Source organism: Peromyscus maniculatus, chromosome 17 (genome assembly GCF_049852395.1).
Source record: "Peromyscus maniculatus bairdii isolate BWxNUB_F1_BW_parent chromosome 17, HU_Pman_BW_mat_3.1, whole genome shotgun sequence".
Taxonomy (NCBI): Eukaryota; Metazoa; Chordata; class Mammalia; order Rodentia; family Cricetidae; genus Peromyscus; species Peromyscus maniculatus.
The window spans coordinates 8,701,935-8,714,243 of NC_134868.1; the positions used below are offsets into that span (position 1 = coordinate 8,701,935).

Consider the following 12,309-nt stretch of genomic DNA (forward strand, 5'->3'; position numbering starts at 1 on the left):
AAATGATAGAAGCCTGGCAGGACCGGGAAGAAAAACATCCTTGGGAGTCACATCCTGAAGGACCTTGCAGACCATGACAAGGGAATGAGGTCTGGCAGTGGGAAGTAATCAAAGTCACTTAAGCAGAGGAGTGATACTGTCCAATTATCTGTTACAAAGTTAGCCTGTCAACAGAGTTAGGATTGCCCGTTGATAGAGATCAGCAGGGAGAGCAAGTGCAGTCAACAAAGAGGAGAAATAAATGATCTGTGAGGGATGCCTCATCTCACTGGCAGAACATTTCCTTGTGATCATTTTTTTTTCTCTCTAAAGGTGGTGTGAGAAAAGCAAATCACACCATCAATTTGCATACATAGCCCAATTCAAACATAAGAGGAGCAGTGCTTCAAACTACATTAATCAATGGCTTTCCTGGCTCTCACTCTTTGACCCATTGCAGAATCCTTTCTCAAGTCCCCACAACTTCTGCTAGTGAAAAAATAATGAGGTAACAATCAAATGACCTTTACAGCTGTACTACTCAAACTTACCAGAGGAACAGAACAGAATGGAGATCTATTGACTTAACTAATGACCTTCCTATAAACTTGCATCTACACCTAGCTCTACATCTATATCTTGTTTCTATCATTATGGGGAAGATCTATAAGAAAAAATTAGCTCACATGATTTTGGGTCCTAAGACATCTAAATTCTACTGCAGGCTCAAGACCCCAGAGTAGCATAAATGAGTTTTAAAGACAGCCTCTTGATGAATCTATCCCATCTGGGTATACCTGTCTTTATGCTGTATGTAGGTTGTCCACTTATTGAAGGTTCATTCATATTATAAATGTTCCATCTTTTTACTCAAAGCCCATTCAATTAAATCTTAATCTAATCTGAAAACGTCTTTTTAGCTGACATATCAGCTTAACCATTCTCTTGGTTGTTACTAAGCAGATGCCAGGGAAAACTACTAACCAAGTCAGCTACCTTTCTTTTAAAGTTTATCTTAGCCAATGAGATAGCAATAATGAAGCATTCATAAGAATGCTTTCCAATGCCTTTAGCCCAATATCAAGAAAACTCTCTCAGTGGCTGTAGAAACTTCTTAGAGTCAAATTCAGGACTCCTTGGATCCTTCTGGATGAAAACACTTCTTTTTTAGCAGTCTCTTATACATTATCTGAATACCAGATACTATATGCTACATACCCAGGCAAGAGGAATGTCTTGTTTTTGTGGAAGGAATCTTTACATTCCTGTTACTTTGGCAGGACAAAATAAATTAATAATGTAAAAGGAAAATTTGAACTCCAATATCTATGTTGGCCATTTGCAAAGTCAGGATTTGGAGACTCATTTTACTACTCGTTGCAAAACAAATAAGTGCTATTACACATTTTTATGATTTGGAGAAATGGGAATGATTTCCATGCATTACTATCATCAAATAATATCTGTAGCATTTAATTCATGCAAAAGAGCATATATGAATAACATCATCTTCCAGAGGCACATTCTCTATGTTGAACCTTCTGTGTTGAACACTGAAGAAGAGATGAGCTTTGCTTCTCCATAGCTTGAGAGCTGTCTTTGCGGCTGTGCACACAATACTATCTGCACGTGAGACAGGGATGGACTATATACACAGAGAGCCATATCCTAATTTTTGGCAACCACTCCCTCCCTCAGGACCAGTCCTCTTCCATCTGTCCCTCATTCAACTTAGGACTCTAAAGCACAGGCAGCTTGGGAAAAGAATAAGCAACAACACAGAGGGCAGCCTTCCTGGCTTAGCAGTTGCTTATTCAAATTAACTTTGTCTAGTCAGTGTGCATTAATGAGGAAGGTCAGATTAATTGCTCCCCTGGCCTAAATAAGGCAGAAAAGTCAATGCTACTCCACATGACTCAGAGAACCTGGAAAGATCCCAGATTTCACAGTTAGCAAAAGCAAGTGGTGTGGCCACAGACAGTTCCAGGAAGTTTCCTTGTTTTCTTATTTATTTATTTTGCAGTAGATTCAATGGAGATCATTCCATGGAACCCTCTAGAGCTTATCTCTTTCTCTTTAGAAGAATGTGATGGAAAGCATTTTTGAGAAAAGAATGTAGTTCACAAGCTGCCAGGGAGAGAGCAACACATTTTTCCTCTTTACATGCACAGCTGGTACACTCTATTTGCATATTCATATTTGTGCTAAGCTCAATATTTGAGAGTACCATTTCAAGTAAGAAAACCAGAAGAGCGGCATCATGAAGCTCTGTGTGTTCCCTCTGGCTTTTTCTTTTTTTCCAGTTAAGGCAAATTTCTGCTAGAATGGTGATGTTTTCAAATATATCCAAGGAGAGCTGTGTCAGTGTGGTGATATATTTCAGGGAGAAAATGTGCTCTTGGGAATATCGATTCTTGCCAATAAAGTTGGTACATGACAGGACCACAGTAACATTTATTTTAACATGGCTTCTGCTTTTACAGAAAGTTAAATTAGATTTAGTGCAAAGGCAAAAATGATTTTTCTCAGACTGTAAGTTCATCCTTCCATTATTCATCTCCAGTGATAGATAGAGCATGTGTTGCCGTCCATCTGGATGGAGAACAGATCAAAATAAATGACATGAAGCAGAAATGTGTGCCATGAACAATATGTTCCTTTGATTCAATTTTTCTTAAACTTGATGGAATGCAGCTTATTAATCAATACATTTATCATTCAATAAAATATGTAGATCAGAAATATGGAGTGACATATGAAATTACACTATGCACACTAGTAAACATCTTTAATATATAACACATGTTTTAGGATGTATATAAATAAGTTTGAAGGAAACCAATATGGTTGGAAAAGCTGTTCCTAGAGGTGATAGTTTATTAAACCAAACACTCTAGTGCCAGAGGTGGGATACACCCCATGGGCTGTTGTTCAGAGATGTGTGACAGGACCCCAAAACAATACAGTCTCCTGCCATCTTTTCATTTGCTCCCCAGGACTAGACAATTAGAATATTTTGCTGAAGAGACTGGACATGTTGGTTTCATGAGGTAGAGAAATTTTTTTCTGGAAATGAGTGGGAAGTTTCCTTCCTGATAGCTAGCTTTTACATCCCCAGGAGATACTACACAGGTTACTGAAGTTTAACTCAGGTGTAAGTCCTATGAACAAAGAGATCAACCAACCAAATAAGATGTGCCCACCTGTGAAATAATGGCATTACTGTTAGGAGGTCTGCCAAGTGTTCTCTGATTAGATTCAAATCCTGCTCTGTAGGAAGGAATCGTGTAAACCTGATTTAAAAAAAAAACATGGTGGAGGAGATCATATATCACAAGCCCAAGGGGTAGAATGAATAATGTTGTTCACCTAGATTGGCAGAGTATCAAACTACCTTCTAAATACGTTTATAACCATAGAAACCTTCTATTCTCACACATAATCAAAAAAGTCTTTCTTTTCAATAGTGGAATATGCACAAGCCACTGCAAATGAGACATGGGTTTTCAGCCCTAAACATGACATTTTTAGAATCCTCTCTAATTTTTTTAATATTATATCTGAAGTGGAGCAAAATTAATGTAAGAGAGAGAATATAGGTATAAAAGATCTAAAATGGAATCTCTGGAAACGATACAGTCATTGTGATCACAAATTCACAGCAGCTGTAGATGCCTGGACTAAATCTGTACAAGGATAGGCCCATCCACGATGAAGTACCGACAGAGGAGGAGCTCACTGCTCAACTGTTTGCTACTGATAGATTCAGAGAGTGGGGAGTTACTGCCTTCAGTTGTGACCCTCACCAGGTTCAAGGGATAGTTCCAATAAGATAGTCACATGATAGATGACCCAGATTAATCTAAATGGCTCACAAAACAAAACCCAAAGTCATGAATCTTGGAAAGAACTGGTGTGGTATGGAGTGATAGGTATGGTGAGAAGATAAGAGAGGGTAACAGGAAAGACTAATAACATTATATACATGTATAAAATTGTCAAAGAAGAAACAGTTAGCTAAAATGTACTTGTTCAGTAGTACCCTATTATTTGGAAAATTATAATATATTCTGAACGACCCTTTTTATATTATTTGAATGCAAACTAACTGGCCGTGCCTGCATCAAGAAACCTGAACAATGAATTTTCAACATTTTATTCCTAATCCCATAAAATCTTGGGGCCAGTCAGACCACCTGCAATCAATATTGACTTGTCTGCTAACTCTTTCATAACAGAATGTTCAAACATATAGACAAGTAATTAAGCAATTAATGTTGGATACAACAATGGAAGCATGGAGTGACAGAAGGATGGATGGGTAGATGGATGAGTATCTGAGAAAACAGCAATGTCAACTAGAACAGAAGAAAATTGCCTTGTACAGAATGGTGCAGTGGAGTCTAGCAACAGAGCTTTGCCATGAACTTGTGGAGAATGACTAATAGCCTCAACAATAGCCTGTGACATTGGGAGGAGGTTCTATGGGGACTCGTTGGCCATTAAAGCAATATGATGTAACCAATTCCTGACACTGGAAGTTTTGCTTGGTGATATATCTAGTTTGAAGCATTGTCTCTCCCACTATATTCTACTTAATTTCCTTTTATATATGTATATGCTTCAGAAAGTCTCTATAGTAGGTTTTCCTGTGCCTTTCAAAAGGCCTTAGGGTACTTGTTCTTCCTCATATTCCCTCCTTTACCTTGTTCTCCCAAACCCTCCCCATTTAGTCTTCTCATTCTAGTTCCTCTTTATCTTTCCCATAGCACTCTATTCTACTTCCCCTTCCTTGGAAGATCTTCTCCTCCTCGCTGGTCCCTTCACTAGTTACCTAAGCTCTATGGTTATTCAGATTTGAAACACACATATAAAGCTTAAAAGCTAACAGCCACCACATATACCATATTTGCCTTCCTGGGTCTAGGTTACCTCTCTCTGGATGGTTGTATCTAGCTCCAATCCATTTACCAGGACAATGTCATGGGAATCAGAACATCTGGATTCTAGTTTTACTGCTGTACCTGAAGACCCACAATATCATGGGAGCATATTTTGATACAAAACTCAGCTATGCTTTTATTTGTCTGGCTGCACGTGTGTGTGTGTGTGTGTGTGTGTGTGTGTGTGTGTGTGTGTGTGTGTGTACACGCGCGCTCGCGTGATTAGACCCCACCCCTCAACTTTCATTTGATTATAGGCTATATATTCAGTGCCTCATAAAATACTGTCTCTTTTCCCCCCTCCCTTCCAAAATAAAAATGTGCTTTAGTGTATAATCTTTATGCTCTACAACATAGCAACAGGTGCTTTTTTTTTTTTTTTTTTTTTTTTTTTTTGGTTTTTTGAGACAGGGTTTCTCTCTGTAGCTTTGCGCCTTTCCTGGAACTCACTTGGTAGTCCGCCTGGCTCTGCCTCCCGAGTGCTGGGATTAAAGGCGTGCGCCACCACCGCCCAGCCCAGCAACAGGTACTTTTAAAACCATTTTTTATTCTTCTCCCATACATTACATTTTGACTACAGTTTCCCCTTCCCCTCCACTCTGCTCAGCGCCCCTCCTATCTCCCTTCTCCCCCAAATTCACATCTCCTCTGTTTCCCTTAAAAAAAAAAAAAAAAGAGCAGGCCTTACAGGGATATCAACCTAATATGGCATAACAAGTTACACTAAAACTAGGTACAAATCCTCATTTTGTCCAGCCAGGCAACATGGTAGAAGAAAAAGGGTCCCAAGATCAGGCAAAAAATTCAGAGACTGTCCCACAACTCCTACTGTTAGGAGTCCCATAAGAACACCCAGCTACACAGTATGTACACGGAAGACCTAGCATGGGTCCATACAGGGTTCGCGATTGCTGCTTCAGTCTCTGTGACCCCTCTGAGCCCTGCTTAGTTGATTCAATAGGTTGTGTTTTCATGGTGTCCTCAACCCTTTGGCTCCTACAATCCTTCCTCCCCCTCTTCTGAAGGGTTCCCCTGGCTCCACCTCGGCTCCCATTAGTTGCTGAATGATGCCTGTCTGATGAGAATTGGGTTAAGAATACCTCCTTATGAATTGTTGAAACCAAGGTTGGATAAAGCACAGGGACAAATAACCAAATGAATGGAAACACATGAACTATGAACCAAAGGCTGAGGGGCCCCCAACTGGATCAGGCCCTCTGAATAGGTGAGACAGTCGATTGGCTTGATCTGTTTGGGAGGCATCTAGGCAGTGGTACCAGGTCCTGGGCTTGTTGCATGAGTTGGCTGTTTGAAACCTGTGACTTATGCAGGGATGCTTGGCTCAATCTGGGAGGAGGGGACTGGACCTGCCTGGACTGAGTCTATCAGGTTAATCCCAGTCCTCGGGGGAGACCTTGATCTGGAGGAGGTGGGAATAGGGGGTGGGCTGGGGGGAAGGGGAGGGGGCAGGAAGGGAGAGAACAAGGGAATCTGTGGCTATTTTGTAGAACTGAATAGTATTGTAAAATAAAAAAAAAAAGAATACCTCTTTATTTACTTGGTTGTCATTTTGTAGAGTACTTCAGTTTGAAAATTGCGTTTTCAAAATGCAGCTATTTAAACTGAAATAAGACCTCTGACAAAACAGGACAGACCAGAGTGCAACAATCATCTCCTTGGTTCTCAACGTGATCTCACTTTTCAGAATATCCACTGTTGAGTTTCTGTGAGGGAAAACTGCTCTGGAAATCGTGGGTTTAACATAGGAGAGACAGAGTCCTTCCTTGTGAGGCAGCTCATTTTAGGCAAAGTGAGACAAAATCGGTGGCCTTTACTGTCAGGCTGCAGGGTTTAGACTCACCCAAGAGGCATTTCTGGTCATGTATGTAGGGAAATTCTAGAGAACCTTGGAGGAGATGACTCATGTTCAAAATGTCTGGCGCCTTCCCAGACATAAAGAAGTCCAAGGAAAAGCAGTCTAGTCTGCCTTTCTTTCTTCTTCCTGAGCAAGCGCTGTCAACGCCACCTTCACCACCTTCCACTGACCACACAGTCCAATTGCTCCAGCTTGGCAGTGTGGATTACATGCCAGCAGCTCTCCAGGAAAATGACAGGCCTTCAGGACAGGATTGGGATGGAGGAAGCATGCAAATGCATAGACTGAGCAGCTATAAATCTGGACTATACAACACCTCCTGAGTAAGTTAACTGAGTAAGTCTTCTTTTATAACACATGTATACTCTATCTCTTGTATTCCCCTAAATAACACTGCTTAATACTTAATACTAGGTTATTTTAAGCTGTGATCCCTAATAATGATGAAGGGAAAGCTAAGGAGTGGGAAAGAGGGTGAGGAAGAACGCTGCAGTACTATTTCAGATAAACTGACAGGTAGGGAGAATCATCTACATCACGAACATGGAGATAAGCGTGCATATAAATGAAAACTGCTTTTTAATTTTCTGGCCAGAAATAGCTTACTATGCCATGAACTAAAGTAAACCTTGTGGTTATTGTCCATAGCAAACCCATTGAGGAGCGAGGGAATAGCTGTGTTGCATATAATTAAGTTGTGCTTCACAGCAAACTAGTTCAAGTTCATTGGATTAGATTTGCCAGTCAATTTAGCTCTGTTAGTGAAAGTCTTACAATGTGAGGGACTGTAAATGGTAATAAAACAAGAAAGTGGGCAGACATGAGAATGAAGCAAGGATCAGAGGTTTGCACATAAAAAAAAGTGAGGCCAGGTGGAGGGTGAAAGAGCAGAGACAAAGGCATCCTAAAAGTTAGCAGAAAACCAGGGAATGGGAGACTAGGGCAAATAAAGATGCAACCCAAATTCTTAGTTTTTATTTTTTAATTATATGCATGTAGGCATGTCTGTGTGTGGGTAGATTCGTGAATACATTTGCTTGCAGAGGCTGTAGGCTGTGGAAGCTTCCAGAGTGGAAGCAGCATGGCTGATTGCTGTACACAGTGGCATCTCCAAGCTGCTCATGCTGCATGGTGGATTTAGCTTTTGCTAGTAAAAAAAAAAAAAAAAAAAAAAAAAAAAAAAAAAAAAAAAAAAAAAAAAAAAAAAAAAGAAGAGGTTTCTGGGCTACATACTCCTTGATGGAAGCATAGACCCATTGCCTCCCAGAGTCAGTGGAGAGCATGGCTTCCAGAGCTGGAAGTGAATTACCTCTGCCTTATTATAATTTTGCTTAGTTATGATAAAAGATAAATTAAGATATGAAACTTTAGACTCACAAATATAGAATAGATAGAATATTTTCTTTAATTTTGCCAAATACAAATAGACTAGATATTGTAACTGTAATTCTTGATTGATAACTTCTATTTTATGTAATTTTACTATATTAAAGTGAAAAACCTTCCTTTTTTTTGTTTAGACAGAAAAGGAGAAATACTGTGGGATAATGCTTTCAAACACGGTTTAATAAAACACTGATTGACAGTAGCCAGGCAGGAAGTATAGGCGGGGCAAGCAGACTAAAGAAATGCTGGGAAGAAGAAAAGTGGAGTCAGGAGTCACCAGCCCGACAGAGGAAGCAAGATGTCAAGGCAGAACTGAGAAAAGGTACCAAGCCACATGGCTAAACATAGATAAGAATTAAGGGGTAATTTAAATGTAAGAGCTAGTTAGTATTAAGCCTGAGCTAATGACCAAGCAGCTGTAATTAATATAAGCTTCTGAGTGATTATTTTATAAGCAGGTCATAGGACTGTGGAGGTTTGGTGGGACTGAAGAAACTTCCAGCTACAGAGGTACATGCTCTTAACCACTGAGCTCCAGAACCCAGATTCTTGATTCAAATATTTAGGGTCTCCATGGTAAGATACATTATTGAAGGTCTAGGAACTAGATAGAAAGATTTCGTGTCTTTAAGATATCCTTTATTCAAACACAATATTACCCTTTGAAGTGGTTTGATTGGCCAATTTAATTAGACTGAGAAAAAAACTCAAAGGTTATTAGTAATGTGTTCTTCAGGGTATGTCTGTGATGGTTTTTCAGACAAAACTAAGTGAAGAAGACAGTAATACAAAATGGACCAGTAAATATAAAATGGACTTAGTAATATAAACTCTACCTCCAATAAACTGGAGGCAGGGATGGGACAAAAGGGAAAGAGGAGTTCTGCTAAGAAAGGGCTGCCATGATATAAAGATCTCTCCTTCATGACACCATCCCGCCACAGGGTTTGGACTTACCGCAGCAGAGGCAACTGATTATGAAGTAAAACCTCCAAAGCCATGAGCCAAAACATTGCCTGCTTTTAACTTGACTTTTTTAGGTACTTGCTGTAATAACAGAAATTAAAACAATAAGCAATGCCTTTTATGTAGCTATTAAAAACATGGAAGAAAATAGTGAACTCCAAGCAAGCCAAGGTAAAGGTCATTGCCAAAAAGAATTCTTCAGTTAGCATTTGAAATAATTCAATCTTGAAAATCCAAAGTGCATCTTACACTGATGTACTAGATTTCTTTATACTATAAGGTCTTTGTGGTAAGGTGTCTTCAGTGTTAAAGAGTTCTGTGAGGTATGAAAACCTCAAACGCTCAATTTAGAAGAATCAAATTGTCACGATCAGTGACAACTGTTAGAGTTGTAAAGTTAAATTAGCCGCTGAAATTAACTAATCAAGAAATGCCAAAAAATGATTTCTATATGTAAATATGGTATTAAAATAGACTGTCAGATCCTTGCAAATACAGTGTGGTGGCAAGCATAAAATCTCCACTGAACTTCAGAGACTGCTGAGGCCAGCTGTAAAATTTGTCAAATATAAAGTCCACTCTAGAACACAAATTATTAACATAAATTTTAGGGAAGACTACATATTAGTTTTTCTCTTGTAGGATAATCATCAAACTTTGTGACTTCATTGGTGGGTTATTTAGGTGTAGGTCACATTCAAATAAACTCAGTGGGGTTCATTCATGTAAATATCAGTGAGGGACATCTGACTTTAGCTTCATTCACATGTTTAATGTTTATCTGTGTGCTCTATAGAAAGGCCTGGTTTCTGTTATTCTTAGCTGTCTGGCTTTTAGGAAAACACAAGGAACAATCCTAATGGGATTCAAGTACTTTTTAAGGCTTGGTTTGCATCATGCTCTATAGTCCCCCATTGTCTAAAGTAGGCTTTAAGACAAAGCTCAGAAACACTGCTGAGGAGATGGATGCATATCATCCAAGATCTTCAATCTTGAGGGATAATAAAGATCAGTGGTTACTGCAATGAATGCACCAAATTGCATAGAGAAACTAATGTTAAAAATAAATTTTCACATTAAAACTGTGATGGATATAGTGGTAAAATTAGCAAATAAGGGTTCTGATAAACATAATGAAAGTCCTAGTTTTGATAGGGAATAAAAGATGTCTCTCTTGTTCAAAGGTATCCTCACCCCAAAGTGTGGTTTTTATTGTCAAAAAGTAGACATACACTGAATAGATAAATAACTTGAAGTAGAAGTCAAATTTCCTTCATAGACTCTAGGATGCTGAACCATATCTTCTGAATAGCACATCTGAAGAAAAGTGGGGTAATGCTGTGGCTTTGAAAGTGCCCTCTGGCTTACACCACGGTTTTCTCCATTATTAACAAGCTTTAGAGACCATTACACAGGTTGTTAGAACTGAAATTTCTGACCTATAAAACAGAAATACCTGCATCTGGTAGCCTTAAACATGACCCTGAACTATTTATTGCTACATCCTTCAAGAGGAAGTATCTATAGCCCTTCTCTTTTCATAGGGTAGCCTTGTAACTATTTGCACCAATAGGTCTAGTGAAAGCTTTACCACATACTTCTAAGAGGTGATTATAACAGATGATGAAACTTAACTTTGATTGTGGCTTGAATGTAAAATGTTCCTTTAGGCTCAGGACACTGGGACCATCACTGGTGGTGCTACTGGGGAGGTTTGTGGTACCTTTAGGCTGTATTATCTCACTGGAAAAGGGTTACTGAGGAGTAGGACCTGAAATAAATTATAGTCTATCCCCACTTTCTGGCTTCTCTTTACTTTTGTGGACATAGTGTGACCATCTGACTCATCTTTACACTGTGTGACATGACAAACTGTATATCCTAAAACTGTAAGCATCAATAAACCTTCCTTGAGTCGCTTTTGGCTATGTATTTGGTCACTTCTGTAGAAAAATAACTAAAACAGCCTTGATTATTAGAACAATCCTCCTTGAAGCACCAAATCTCCACTGAGAAGTTATTTTTACCCTGAGACGATCACGTTATAGGGAAACCACATGACACAAAACAGCTACGTAGAGATATTCCATATGAGAGCCTGTCATTGTCTTTTTTCTAACCCTTGTACTATATAAATGAATGAACAAACTATGGTTGAGACTTCCCTGCTGAGGCCTCATCCACATGGAACAGAGGTACCATCTTGTTCTGTCATTCCTATATTTCCATTATGCTGAAATCATAAGTCTAGGAGTCTTTGCTTTAAGGCACAAATATTTGAACTTAGTTTTGACAAAGGGGCAATACTTATAAAAGAAATTTAGAACACAAAAAATGGTTGTGTCATAAAAACCCAACACAGATACCTTGATTTTGGAGATAGTGATATGCAGTAGCTGAAGAGATTTGTGTGACTAGATGATATTGTCAATGTGACTGGGTCACTGCATGCCTATGTGCTTGGCCCGACACTAATCTAGGTATCTACATTTCTAGATGAGATGAATAATTGTAGTAGTAAAATGAATACAGCATATTATCTCTCCCATTCCTAATACAAGTGGCCCGAAGCCACTGAGTCAAGGATCTGAATAAAACAGAAAGTCTGAGTAAAAGGAAATGCTTCCTGTTTTGATGTCTGAGATGACACATTTGGTTCTTCTGTACAAAGATAAAATATGATAAAATAACAACTGGGCTCTTCCTGGATTACAGGCATACCAGTTCTTGGACTAAACTTATGCTTGCTTTTGGCTGTTTCAGAAGTCTGTGCTGCCAACTGCACATTTTGGAACTTCTCAGCTTCATAATCACACAAGCTTATTTTTTTATGATGAATTATACATGTGCATCTACAATTGTTCTGGTGTTTCTGGGAGAACCATAGCTAACACAGATTTGAAAGACACTATACAAGTTGGAAGGACCTAAAAGAGATAGTTGATAAAGTTGAGAAAATTGACAAGAAATTGTCAGGGATGAACAAAAGTTTAACCATTGTTAGTTGTAAAAACTTTTGCAAGAATCAATTGTAAAAGTTAAAACAGCCAAGAGAATTATTGATCTAAAGGGATGCACATAAGATACAAATGAAGAGAGAAACTGAGGGGAAACTTAAGTTTTCAAACACAGTGTACATAGGGATAACATTTGCTGGGC

At 38.9% G+C, this 12,309-nt stretch overlaps 1 protein-coding gene across 8 annotated transcripts in view; it reads right to left on the reverse strand.

Annotated features, from left to right (window-relative positions):
* Marchf1 (membrane associated ring-CH-type finger 1) overlaps window positions 1–12,309 on the reverse strand; it is a 748,496-nt gene that overhangs the window by 405,636 nt on the left and 330,551 nt on the right. The window lies entirely within an intron of this gene.